Genomic DNA, 13004 nt, shown 5'->3' on the forward strand with positions numbered 1-13004 from the left:
ATTCAGTTCCATAACCCATTTTTAAAAATATTTTATTTTTATTAATTTATTTATTTGACAGAGAAAAAGAGAGAGAGAGAGACAGACAGACAGAGAATGGGTGTACCAGGGCCTCCAGTGGCTGCAAACGAACTCCAGACACATAAGCCACCTTGTGCATCTAGCTTAAGTGGGTCCTGGGGAATCTAACCTTGCCTTAACAGCTAAGCCATACTTCCAGCCACATAGCCCAATATATATATATATATATGTATATTTGTATTTTTTTGCACAGTGGCCATGCTAATCTTCTCTATATTGCTCCAATTTTAGTATATGTGCTTCAGAAGTGAGCACAAATAAATATTTTTTTAAAAAATGAATAAATACCACTTTAATGAAAAAGAAACTCAGGAATGAGATCACTAAGTACATTTAGAATATAAATACCACTGGGAGTGGTGGTCCAGTCCTTTAATTATTTGCAGCAAGAGGCCCTGGCATGCCCAGTCATTCTCTGTCTCTCATAAATAATAAATACCATGTATTTCTTGCTTAGCATCAGATAATAGCTAAACTGTCTCTCCAGGACTCTGGTCTAAGAGAAAAATGTTAGAGGTGATTACAACTATCAGCCAATTTTTTTTTAAAAAAAAATCAAGATCCTTTGGGAAAATCACGTTAGTGCTTTTTTTTTCCTTTTCTGTATCTTTTAAATTTAACATCAGAGATTTCTGTTGGTTATTGTGCTAGTAAACCACCTGTGTGTGCCCCCTTGGTGTCCACATGGTATTTCTTTCTATGACTGGATTTCTGTACAAGTTTGGTAGGCACTACATGATGAAGAACAGGGCAAACTTGTAGGTGATATGTATAGCTGGAAGAAGTTTTTTTGAAGATCTCTGGCAGAACTGGAATGCTGTTCAAGGAATACATACCTTTGCCGCAGGCTGAGTTCCTAAGTGTGAGGGCCAGGTCAATATACCAAAGCTCAGGAGGCCACTGAGCACCTCACTGGGTGGGGCAGGGTGAATGCCTCTAGGACAGAGCCAGCTGAACCTCCACAGCAAGGTGGGAGCCTGGAGAAAAGGTGTCTACCCTTGACCTGATCCCCTGCCACCTGCCTTCCTGATCCGGCCCATCCTTCAGTTGTTTTCATAGATATTTGTTGTTTGTGTTTATTAAAGGGTTTACTGCTGTTGTTTTAAATGAGTCAATGAATTGTTTCCTTTTTTCAGTTTGTCAGCTTTACTTTCTCATATAAATATCACCAACAAATATAACACAGAAGACAGAAGTTCACTGGAATCTGCAGCAATTTTTTGTTGTTGTTGTTTTCTGAGGTAGGGTCTCACTCTAGCCCAGGCTGACCTGGAATTCACTATGTAGTCTCAGGATGGCCTCAAACTCACAGTAATCCTCCTACCTCTGCCTCCCAAGTTCTGGGATTAAAGGTGTGCACCACCACACCTGGCTTTGCAGTAATTTCTTTTTTGAGGGAGGGTCTCACTGTACCTCAGGCTGACCTGCATCTCACTGTAGTTCCATGTTGGCGTCACTGACAGCGATCCTCCTACTTCTATGTTCTGGGTGCTGGGATAGGCTTGCGTCACTATGCTCCATCATTCATTATCTTGTTTTACGTATATGTCTTACGATTTCTGTACTCCCACATCGAATGCTTGATATTGTGCTTGAAAACCTACCAGGCATTATGCATGAAAATAGGTGGATATTGAACAAGAAAATTGTTGAGATTTTGTCTTCCACTAGAGTGGGTTCACCTCATTCTCTGGAGGACAGCCTGTTGAAGAAAAGACTACTTTGATCTATCTGATCAGGGCTGAGCATCATCTAGGTTGAATTGCAGGCTATTTTTTTTTTTTGGTGTTATTCTATATTTTGTCCTGGACTGAGAAATGTCTCTCTCTAGGGATCTAAACAGAGAGCAGCTGTGTTTACTAGGGCTTCTCATGTTTTATGGGAATGCAGAATTAAGAAACTACTTGAAAACTTGGCTTCAATCTGCATCAGCTTTCTTCTTAACTTCTTAGCCTGTTGCCCTGAACAGCAGATTTATTCAGCAAACCCACATAGCAGAAATGAACAGTGCCAGGGTCACTTCTCTTTCCCTCTCTTCTTTCTGGAATATTGGTCCTTAATGTTCCATTTCCCTTAAAAGCCCCCAATGCTATCTTTTTCCTCCTAGCCTTGTGAGTTAGCCAAAGCTTTTTTGGCTTCTCTGCTTCTTAACCACATGCCTTGTTCTGCTTTGCTTGTAATTGTCTCTCATCCTCTGTGAGGAATGGACAAATGACCTGCTGGGAAAAGCTGTGTTTCTTCCCCTTTCTGGGTTTCCCTTTTCTCTGGTCTTCATCCTCAGGTTCTACTTGTTTTGACATCTCTCCCATGCCCCTGGTTGTTTTTACTGGGAGCATGAATCTACTCTAGCAGCCCAGTGGAGGTGTGGACATCATTTAGTCCATTTTAGCAGCATAACAAGTCCTGCTTAAGCCCAGGCTTCAGTAGTCACCAGCAACCTTAAGAGGGGGCTATTGCAAGCATAGGTTCTGAGATTAATCTGACTTTCATTCCTTGCCTCTTTGTTTAGGAGCTTTGTGTCCCTGTGAATCTCACATTTTTTTTCCAGGTCATTATGTGTACTTTTCTTATCTATATTATGGGACTGATCAGATTATAATTAGAAAGTTTGCAAGAATGAAACACAAGGCTAGGAAGATTGCACAGTGGTTAAAGTGGTTGCTTGCAAAGCCTTCTGGCCTGAGTTCAATTCCCCACAATCCACAGAAAGCCAAATAAAGAAAATGGCACATGCATCCAGTGTTTGAGTGCAGTGGCAAGAGGCCCTGATGTGCCCATGAACTCTTTTTCTCCCTCCTTACATATAAATAAATATTTTTTTTGAGGTATGGTCTCATTCTAGCTCAGGATGACCTGGAATACATTATATAATCTCAGGGTGGCTTTGAAGTCATGGTGATCCTCCTAGCTCTGCCTCTCAAGTGCTGGGGTTATATGTACCACCATGCCCAGCACATAAAATTTTTTTTTTTAAAGAATGAGGGCTGAAGAGATGGCTTAGCAGTTAAACTGCCTGCCTGAAAAACCAAAGGAACCAAGTTCTATTACCCAGGACCCATGTAAGGCAGATGTACAAGATGACGTATGCATCTGGAGTTCAGTTGCAGCACCTGGAGGCCCTGGTGTGCCCATTCTCTCTCTTGCTACCTGCCTTTTTTCTCTTTCTCTCAAGTAAATAAAACAAAATAAATTTAAAAAGAAGAATGAAATCTAGGTTCGGTAGCACATACCTTTATCTCAGTACTCAGAAGACAGAGGTAGGGGGATCACTGTGAATTTGAAGCCAACCTGGAACTACAGTACGAGTGCTAGGTCAGACTGGGCTACACTGAACCCTACCTCAAAAAGAAAAAAAACAAAAAACAAAAGACAAAAACAAAACAAAACAACAAAAAAAAACAAGCCAAGCATGGTGGTGCCCACTTTTAATTCCAGCTCTTTAGGGACTCACTCTAGCTCAGGCTGACCTGGAATTCACAATGTAGTCTCAGGCTGGCATCAAACTGAAGGTGATGCTCCTACCTCTGCCTCCCAAGTGCTGGAATTAAAGGTGTGCTCCACCACACAAGAAACTTGATTTATATGAAGGCATTTTGATTTTTTGTTGTTGTTTTTTCGAGGTAGGGTCTCACTCTAGTCCAGGCTGACCTGGAATTCACTATGGAGTCTCAAGGTGGCCTCGAGCTCACAGTGATCCTCCTACCTCTGACCCCCAGTTCCGGGATTGAAGGCGTATGCCACCATACCCAGCTTGATTTGTTTTCTTATCTCTGATTACTCACATATAAATAATTCGGCTCCAGTGCCCAATAGTACTTAGGTGAATTATATATATCAACACATTAATCCTTAAAACTGATGTTTTGGTTTAAAAGAGTATATTCTTCACGCTATATATCAATGGTCAGAATGCTTTTTTCCTTCCACAGGTCTCATGTGTAGATATATAGTGAAAATATTTGCTTCTTTTTGGCTTAGTTTTTGTTTGTTTGTTTTCTTGTTTGAGTCAGAAATATCTATCTAGCTAAGGCTAACTGGAAGTCACTCTAGAACCTAAATTGACCCACCTTAGCCTTGGGAGTGTTGGAATTACAGGTGTGAATCATCTCTGTAGGCTAGGATTTTTCAAGATAGGTAATAGATATTAGGAATCCCGCGATAGCTTGAGCACAGGTTGATACTCCAGTCTCAGCTTAAGTAGTGTTGGTATTATAGGTGTGTGCCACCACACCCTGCTAGAATGCTTGCTTATTTACTTACTTACTTACTTACTTACTTACTTATTTATTTATTTAGAAGCTCAGTCTCACTCTAGTCCAAGCTGGTCTGGAACTCATAGTAGATCCTACTCCTTCGATTTCCTGACTGCTGGGATTAAAGATGTACAACACAGCACTTAGCCATGGAATGCTTATTAAAATCTATATTTTTCCCCTGAAAAATTGATACACATCTGGCCTGAATTGCAAAGGAACTAAGGGACAGACTGCTCATAACTGAAAAGAGGTGAGGGACACACTGGCTTGGTTCAGAAAACCACCTCCTTTTCTCTCATGGCCAACTATTCCTTTAACCAAGCCAGTGTGTCCCTCACCTCTTTTCAGTTATGAGCAGTCTGTCCCTTAGTTCCTTTGCAGTTCAGGCCAGATGTGTTATCCTGTGGTTCAGCCGGTGTGGAATCCTGCCCAAGTCTTAGCCTGAGGGGATCATGATATGGAGTGAAAACTCCAATCTCTTAGATAGATAAGAAGGCTCTGCGTCAGTAGCCCTTGTGCCAGTGGCTCCTGCTGTGACCTAGTGACTTCAGAAGCAACAAAAGCCAGTGCACTTGTGGAAAGGTCCTATCCAAAATCGAGAGTGCAAGAGTCGATACAGGTAACCCCAGGGGACACTGGAGCTGGAAGTTGAATTTCTTTCAGGTATGTACATCAGTCAATGGTCTTTTGGTGAGAACTGGCCTCATAGCTGTGATTTTTTTTTTTTTTTTGACATTGGTGGTACTAGCATACTTGGTCTGAGAAAGTTGAAGTAGGAAGGAGGTCTGGGGTGGCAGCTGGTGGGTGCCATCGGATTGCTCCAGAGCACTTTGGAAAAACTTCCTGTGGATTCCCAGAACTATCTGGAAAATGTCTGAAGGGTGTTGGAATTTTTATTGAGACTTTGTCATTCCCTGTGGCTGTTGTGAAATATCCATCCTATCCTAGAGTAGCTTGGAGAGTGCTGGACTCAGAAATAAGGATGGTGCTGTTGGTTATATAGCAGGGACTTCAGTTTTCTAAATTTATCAACAAAACATCCCAAATTACTATTTTTTTTAATTTGAGAGCAAGAGAGAGAGATAGAAGGAGAGAAGTAGTGAGAGAGAGACTGGGCACGCCAGGGCCTCCAGCCCCTGCAAACGAACTCCAGTTGCGTGCGCCCCCTTGTGCATCTGCCTAACATGGGTCCTGGGGAATCAAGCCTCACACCGGGGTCCTTAGGCTTCAAAGGCAAGCGCTTAACCGCTAAGCCATCTCTCGAGCCCCCAAATTACTATTTAATGCTAATGTTCTCCATTTTGTTCCCAAGTTCCAAATGAAGCTGGCAAATATATTAGATGTAACAATAAGAAATAAGGAGTTTAAGCCTGATATAGTGGCACAAGCATTTAATCCCAGCACCCCAGAGGTGGAGGTAGGAGGGAGGTAGGCCAACCTGAGACTGCATAGTGATTTCTAGGTCAGTCTGGGCTAGAGTGAAACCCTACCTCAAAAAAAAAACCAAAAAACACAAAAACAAAAACCAAAACATACACAAAAAAGAAAGAAAGAAAGAGAAAGAAAGAAAGAAATATGGAGTTTTTACTTTTTCGAGGTAGGGTCTCACTCTAGCCCAGGCTGACCTGGAATTCACTATGTAGTCTCAGGGTGGCCTCAAACTCATGGTGATCCTCCTACCTCTGCCTCCTGAGTTCTGGGTTTAAAGGCATGCGCCATCATGCCCAGCTGTGTTTTTAATTTTTTTTTTTTTGAAGTAGGGTCTCACTCTAGTCCAGGTGGATTTTTTTTTAATAGTCTTTTTTTTTGTTTTTTTAAAATTTTATTTATTTATTTATTTGAGAGCGACAGACACAGACAGAAAGGCAGATAGAGGGAGAGAGAGAATGGGTGCACCAGCGCCTCCAGCCTCTGCACACGAACTCCAGACGCGTGCACCCCCTTGTGCATCTGGCTAACGTGGGACCTGGGGAACCGAGCCTTGAACCGGGGTCCTTAGGCTTCACAGGCAAGCGCTTAACTGCTAAGCCATCTCTCCAGCCCCAGGTGGATTTTTAACTTTTAATCAATAGTTACTTTTCAAAACATATATACAAATGTATAATTACCCAGCCCGGTCAATTAGTATATCTAGCCTCTCAGACATTTATCAAGAATTTTGTATTTTTAAAGCCGAATGTGGTGGCACACACCTTTAATCTCAGCACTCGGGAAGCAGAGGTAGGAGGATTGCCATGAGTTCAAGGCAACCCTGAGTACAGAGTGAATTCCAGGTCAGCATGTGCTAGAGTGAGACCCTACCTCGAACCCCCCTCTCCCCCCAAAAAAGAATATCTTATTTTTAACCTGGCTGGGTGGTGCATGCCTTTAATCCCAGCATTCGGGAGGCAGAAGTAGGAGGAGCAACATGAGTTCAAGGCCATCCTGAGACTCCATAGTGAATTCCAGGTCAGTCCGAGCTAGAGTGAGACCCTACCTCAGAAAACAAAACAAAATCTTATTTTTATTCAATGCACCAGGAACTGGATAGTCTCCTGGGTCTATGTGTATAACTCCTCTGTTTGTTTCTTTTCTTTTTTTTTTTGGAAGCAGATGAAACAACTATATAAGAATTTCAGCCTTGGGACTTGTGCTGTAGTCCTGAGTTCAACCGCTAGTACTGGAAAAAAATCAATCATTACTTTAATAGCTTGGTTCAGTTTGGGTCTCAAGTGGTGTCAATGCTACTTCTTTATCTGTCATTATACATCTTTGGGATTTTGTAAGGCAGATCTTTGCTGCTGCCAAAACTTAATTCTAACCTTAAACAGTAAGCAGATTATGTTTATACATATTTATAATAATCCCTGAAGTCATTTTCTGGGAAGGAATTGTAGGTACATGAGTGGATTAATATAATTCTCTATCGTGCAGAAAGTGGAGGGTTGAATTGTGTTCTTTTGTTTGTTTTGTTGTTTGGTTTTTCAAGGTAGGGTTTCACTGTTGCCCAGGCGGACCCGGAATTTACTGTGTAGTCATAAACTGGCCTCAAACTCATGATGATCCCCTTACCTAGGCCTCCCAAGATCTGGGATTAAAGGTGTGAGCCACCACACCCAGCCCATAAGAAAAAAAATGAAGAGCCAAGGTTTGACTCTAAGTCCAGGCTATTCTGGAAATCATAGCAATTCCTCTACCTCAGCCTCCCTCCGAATGTTGGTGTTGAAGGATGAGGCACCACACCTAGTAAGACATTCTTTTGAATTTATTGCTACCCTGCTCAAAAAGAAAAAAAAAAAAGGAAGAAGAAGCAAAACCACCTCGGGCATACTGACACTTCTTGTTGCTCAATTAAAGATCACATCCATTGTTAATTTTTTAAAAAAAAAATTGCTTATTTTTATTTATTTATTTCAGAACAACAGAGAGAGAGAGAAAGAGGCAGATAGAGAGAGAATGGGTGCTCCAGTGCCTCCAGCCACTGCAAACGAACTTCAGACGCGTGCTCCCCCTTGTGCATCTGGCTAACGTGGGTCCTGGGGAATCCAGCCTTGAACCGAGGTCCGTAGGCTTCACAATCAAGTGCATAACTGCAGAGCCATCTCCCCAGCCCCCACTGTTAATTTATTTACCAAATATCTGCTGAATATTTACTTTCTGCCACATAGAATCAGCAAATGGAGTTAAAATTATGATTGCATTATATATGGCCAAGAGAACTATACAATACAAGCATGCTCTTGCTTAGAAGCCAAGGAAGTCTTCTCCTGCCTCAGTTTCCTGAATGTGAAGACTATAGACATGAATCACCATGGCCAGCTTTCTGACTACATTCACCACAAAATTGTTGACCAATGTCATTCCTGTGTAGGATTCTAACATTTCTCTCTGTGTGTCCAAACCTTTCTTGAGCTCTAGCTATATTATCTAGTGACATCCCAACCTAGCTCTACCAGGGATAGCAAGAACATAAACAAGTAAACAACAATAATTCTACTCTTCAAAATTCCCTGATTAATTTGAGCCCTTGTTCCTTTTGACTTATTGTCAGTATTTTTTTTTTTTTGAGGTAGGGTCTCATTCTAGCCTAGGCTGGCCTGGAATTCACTCTGTAGTCCCAGGCTGGCCTCAAACTCTTGGTGATTATTCAACTTCTGCCTCCTAAATGCTGGGACTGAGGCATTGCAATTATTTAAGCTGGATGTAGTGACATATGCCTTTAATCCCAGCACTTGGGAGGCCGGTTTAGGAGGATTGCCATGAGTTCAAGGCCACCCTGAGACTACAGAGTGATTTCCAGGTCAGCCTGGGCTAGGAAGAGACCTTATTTAAAAAACAAAAAACAATTATTTGCAAGCAGAGAGACAGATAGAAAGAGAAAGTATGAGCATACCAGGCCTCTAGCCTCTGCAAAAAAATTTCAGATGCATGTAGCATCTTGTGCATCTGGCTTATGTGGGTACTGGGTAATCAAACCTGTGTCCAGAGGCTTTACAGGCAAACACCTTAACCACTGAGCCATCTCTCCAGCCCATGACTTACATATTTTGAACCATAGCTATCCTTAACTTTGTTATTTATCTTTTAATGCCTTCTCCATATAGCCTAAATGTCTCTGATGTTTAAAATGTCTTTCATTAGAATGCAAGCCATAGATGTATAGGAACATCTTTTCACCATGCTGTTCCTAAAACCTGACAAATTAATGCTTAATAAATAAAAGTTGATTTCCTGAATTAGTCTATTCATCATCTACATAGTGAAATTGCAGACTAGAAGAGGTATCAGAACCTTTCTAAATTCCCAAGGCTACCACATTAGATCTGGCCCATATTACCTCTTTATTTTATTTTATTTTATTTTATTTTATTTTATTTTACTTTATTCATTTCATTTCATTTCCTAGAGGCAGGGTCTTACTACTCAGGCTGATTCCCAGGCTGGCCTTGAATTCACTGTGATCCTCTTACCTCAGACACCTAAGGGCTGGAATTAAAGGCATGTGTCACTATTCCTGGCTCACATTACCCATTTCCTGAACTATTGGGCCAGCATTCTCTTGCCTTAAAGGCATGTGTCACTATTCCTGGCTCACATTACCCCTTTCCTGAACTATTGGGCCAGCCTTCTCTTGCCAGGTTTACTTGGCAGAAAACACAGGTATGAGAACAACCTGCCTATTTTGACAGCTCTGCTTATTTTCACTTCCTTTTCCTTTTTTTTTTTTTTTTTTTTGGTTTTTGTTTTTCAACATTGGGTCTCGCCCTAGCCCAGACTAACCTGGGATTCACTATGTAGTCTCAGGGTACCTTCAACTCATGGCGATCTTCCTACCTCTGCCTCCCAAGTGCTGGGGTTAAAGGTGTGTGCCACCATGTCCACCCTCTTTCAGTCTATCTTCATCTCCACTCAAAAAAAATCAAATTTCTTAGCATGTGTTCCAGAATATTCACTACTTGTGAATCTTACCTTTTCTGTTCTCTTCTGTCCTGGTTTTCTAATGTGGCTTCATATAAAAGCCATCTGGGATATATATAGATAAATTACAGATGCTTGGTTCACCACAATCCAATTAAGTTGAATTCTCTGGGTCAGCAATGTTATCTGTAGCTATGAAAGCTCCCTCAGGTGACTATAAGACACAGTCAAGCATGGGCACTTCTTAAAACAAACTGTATTAGTTCCCCCCCCCCCCCCCCCCGAATTCGGTTCTTACATCTTCTTCTTTCACTTTGCTTCAATTTTTGTGGTGGCAGATAATTCTCTTTGATTTTATCATTTCTGAGGCCTAACTTAAACAGAGTAAAATGAAAAAAAAATATTAAGAGTTTAGTTTGACACAGTTTGAAAATTCATGTGACCAGCACCCCTAAAAGAACATTCTCATCACCCACATCAGTTCTGCAAACATAAAGTGTATACTATGTTTTTCTCCTAATATATCCATGTGCAGTGGTTGGTCCTTCTTTCATCGTTGAGAAATAACCTATTGGATAAATGCGTCACCATTTTTTCACTTTTTTGTGGGGGGGCTTCAAGGTAGGGTCTCCCCCTAGCCCAGGCTGACCTGGAATTCACTATGTAGTCTCATGGTGGCCTCAAACTCATGGTGATCTTCCTACCTCTGTCTCTCGAGTGCTGGGATTAAAAGGGGTGTGCCACCACCCATGGAAATTTTTTCACTATTTGAGACTGAACTTCAAGTAGCTCAGGATAGCCTGGAATTCACTATGTAACAGAAGGTGACCTTGAACTTTGGATCCTCCTGTCTCTACCTTCCAAGTGCTTGGATTACAGGCATACACCACCATACCATGTATATATTTTTTATTCTTGTTTATTGATTTGAGAGAGAGAAAGAGGCAGAGAGAGAGAGAATGGGTGCACCAGGGCATCTAGCCACTGCAAACAAACACCAGATGCATACATCTCCTTGTGCATGTGGCTTACGTGGGTCCTCGGGAATTGAACTGGGGTCCTTTGGCTTTGCAGGCAAATGTCATAACGGCTAAGCCATCTCTCCAAACCTCCATGTATATATTTTTATTTAATTATTTATTATTTTTTTCTTTTCAATTTTTTTTAACAACTTCCATGACTATAAAAAATGTCTCATGAGGGCTGGAGAGATGGCTTAGCGGTTAAGCGCTTGCCTGTGAAGCCTAAGGACCCCGGTTCAAGGCTCGGTTCCCCAGGTCCCACGTTAGCCAGATGCACAAGGGGGTGCACGCGTCTGGAGTTCGTTTGCAGAGGCTGGAAGCCCTGGCGGGCCCATTCTCTCTCTCTTTCCCTCTATCTGTCTTTCTCTCTGTCTGTCTCTCTCAAATAAATAAGTAAAATATTTAAAAAAAAAGTCTCATGATAATACCCTCCCTCCCCCCCACTTTCCCCTTTGAAACTCCATTCTCCATCATATCCCCTCCCTATCTCAATTAGTCTCTCTTTTATTTTGATGTCATCATCTTTTCCTCCTCTTATGATGGTCTTGTGTAGGTAGTGTCAGGCACTGTGAGGTCATGGATATCCAGGCCATTTTTTGTCTGGAGTAGCACCTTGTCAGGAGTCCTAAGCTTCCTTTGGCTCTTACATTCTTTCTGCCACCTTTTCTGCATTAGACCCTGAGCCTTGGAAGGTGTGGTAGAGATATTACAGTACTTAGCACTCTGGTCACTTCTTTCCAGCACCATGATGCCTTCTGAGTCATCCTAAGGTCACTGCCATCTGAAAAGAGAAGACTGTCTGCTAAAAATGAGAGTAGCATTAATATAAGGGTATGAACATTAAGAGAAGTGCTTACTGGACAGTTTGATAAGCATAGTACATACATTTACCCAGACAGCAGCAGACTTACACTCCTAGGACTCATGACTACCCCTGTTTTAACTTTTCAGTATCAGGGATGTATTCCCTCACATGGAGTGGGCCTCCAGTCCATTTAGAGGGCAGTTGGTTTCCACCATGACAAATGTGCCACTATTGCACCCGTTGGCTCATTTGGCCTGGCTGTCCAAATATAAGGCTTGCAGTGTCACCTGTTGAGTATCTTCTCTGGTGATTTCTTTCTCCCATTGAACTCCATGCAGAATGGCTTCTTCCAGCTTTCTGTCAGCTGGTCTATAGGGAGGAGGTTATCAGCTCAGTTTCATCAGGATTTCTCAGGGGCCTTGAAGCCCAAGCATGTGGAGTCTTCAGCCACAGGGTCTTACCATCTATTCCTGGTGGGAAACCAAGGGCCTTGGCAATGGCCTATAATGTTTTGGGGGCATCATCACCTCCCTGGCCAACAACTCACTGGTAGGTATCCCATCCCTGGCACTGAAAAATTTCTTGCAACAATTTAAGGTTCCTGAGTGTTCCACTGCCCAAAATAGTGGGTTTCCATATGATTTATTTCTATCCTCTTAGATTTTGATTAGCCTTACCTTCACATTTCCTTTACTCAATCTCTTCCCCTGACCTCACTTTGAGCCTTTTCACCCCATTAATCTACTCTTCTACTTACATATATACAATACCATCCTATTAAGTAACCCCCCTTCATTTCTCTTACCTTTATATCGCTTTTCTATTTTACTGGCCTCTGCTACTGAGTTTTCTTCCTACTCACACAGAAGTCCAATCAACTGTAGCTAGGATCCACATATGAGAGACAGCATGTGATGCTTGGCTTTCTGGGCCTGGGTTACCTCACTTAGTATAATCCTTTCCAGATACATCCATTTTCCTGCAAATTGCATAATTTCATTTTTCTTTACTGCTGAGTAGAACTTCATTGAGTAAATGTGTCATATCTTCATTATCCAAACATCAGTTGAGGGACATCCAGGCTGGTTCCATTTCCCAGCTATTGTGAATTAAGTGGCAATAAACATGGTTGAGCAAGTATCTCTAAGGTAATGAGATGAGTCCTTAAGATATATGCCTAGGAGTGCTATAGCTGGGTCATATGGTAGTTCAATTTTTAGCTGTCTTAGGAATCTCCACACTGATTTCCACAATGGCTGGACCAGTTTGCATTCCCACCAATAGTGTAGAAGGGTTCTCTTTTTCTACATCCTTACCAGCATTTATGGTCATTTGTTTTTATGATGGTATCCAATTTGACAGAAGTGAGATGGAATCTCAATGTAATTTTAATCTGCATTTCCCTGATGACTAGGGATATGGAGCATCTTTTTAGATGCTTAT

General features: G+C 41.7%; 1 non-coding gene across 1 annotated transcript; it reads right to left on the minus strand.

Moving 5' to 3' along the window:
* Positions 1-230: 230 nt before the first annotated feature.
* LOC123456903 lies at positions 231-336 on the minus strand. Its single transcript, XR_006634768.1, has one exon. It is a non-coding gene; the product is annotated as a U6 spliceosomal RNA (small nuclear RNA).
* Positions 337-13004: the final 12668 nt, after the last annotated feature.

The sequence above is a fragment of the Jaculus jaculus genome, chromosome X (assembly GCF_020740685.1).
Source record: "Jaculus jaculus isolate mJacJac1 chromosome X, mJacJac1.mat.Y.cur, whole genome shotgun sequence".
NCBI lineage: Eukaryota > Metazoa > Chordata > Mammalia > Rodentia > Dipodidae > Jaculus > Jaculus jaculus.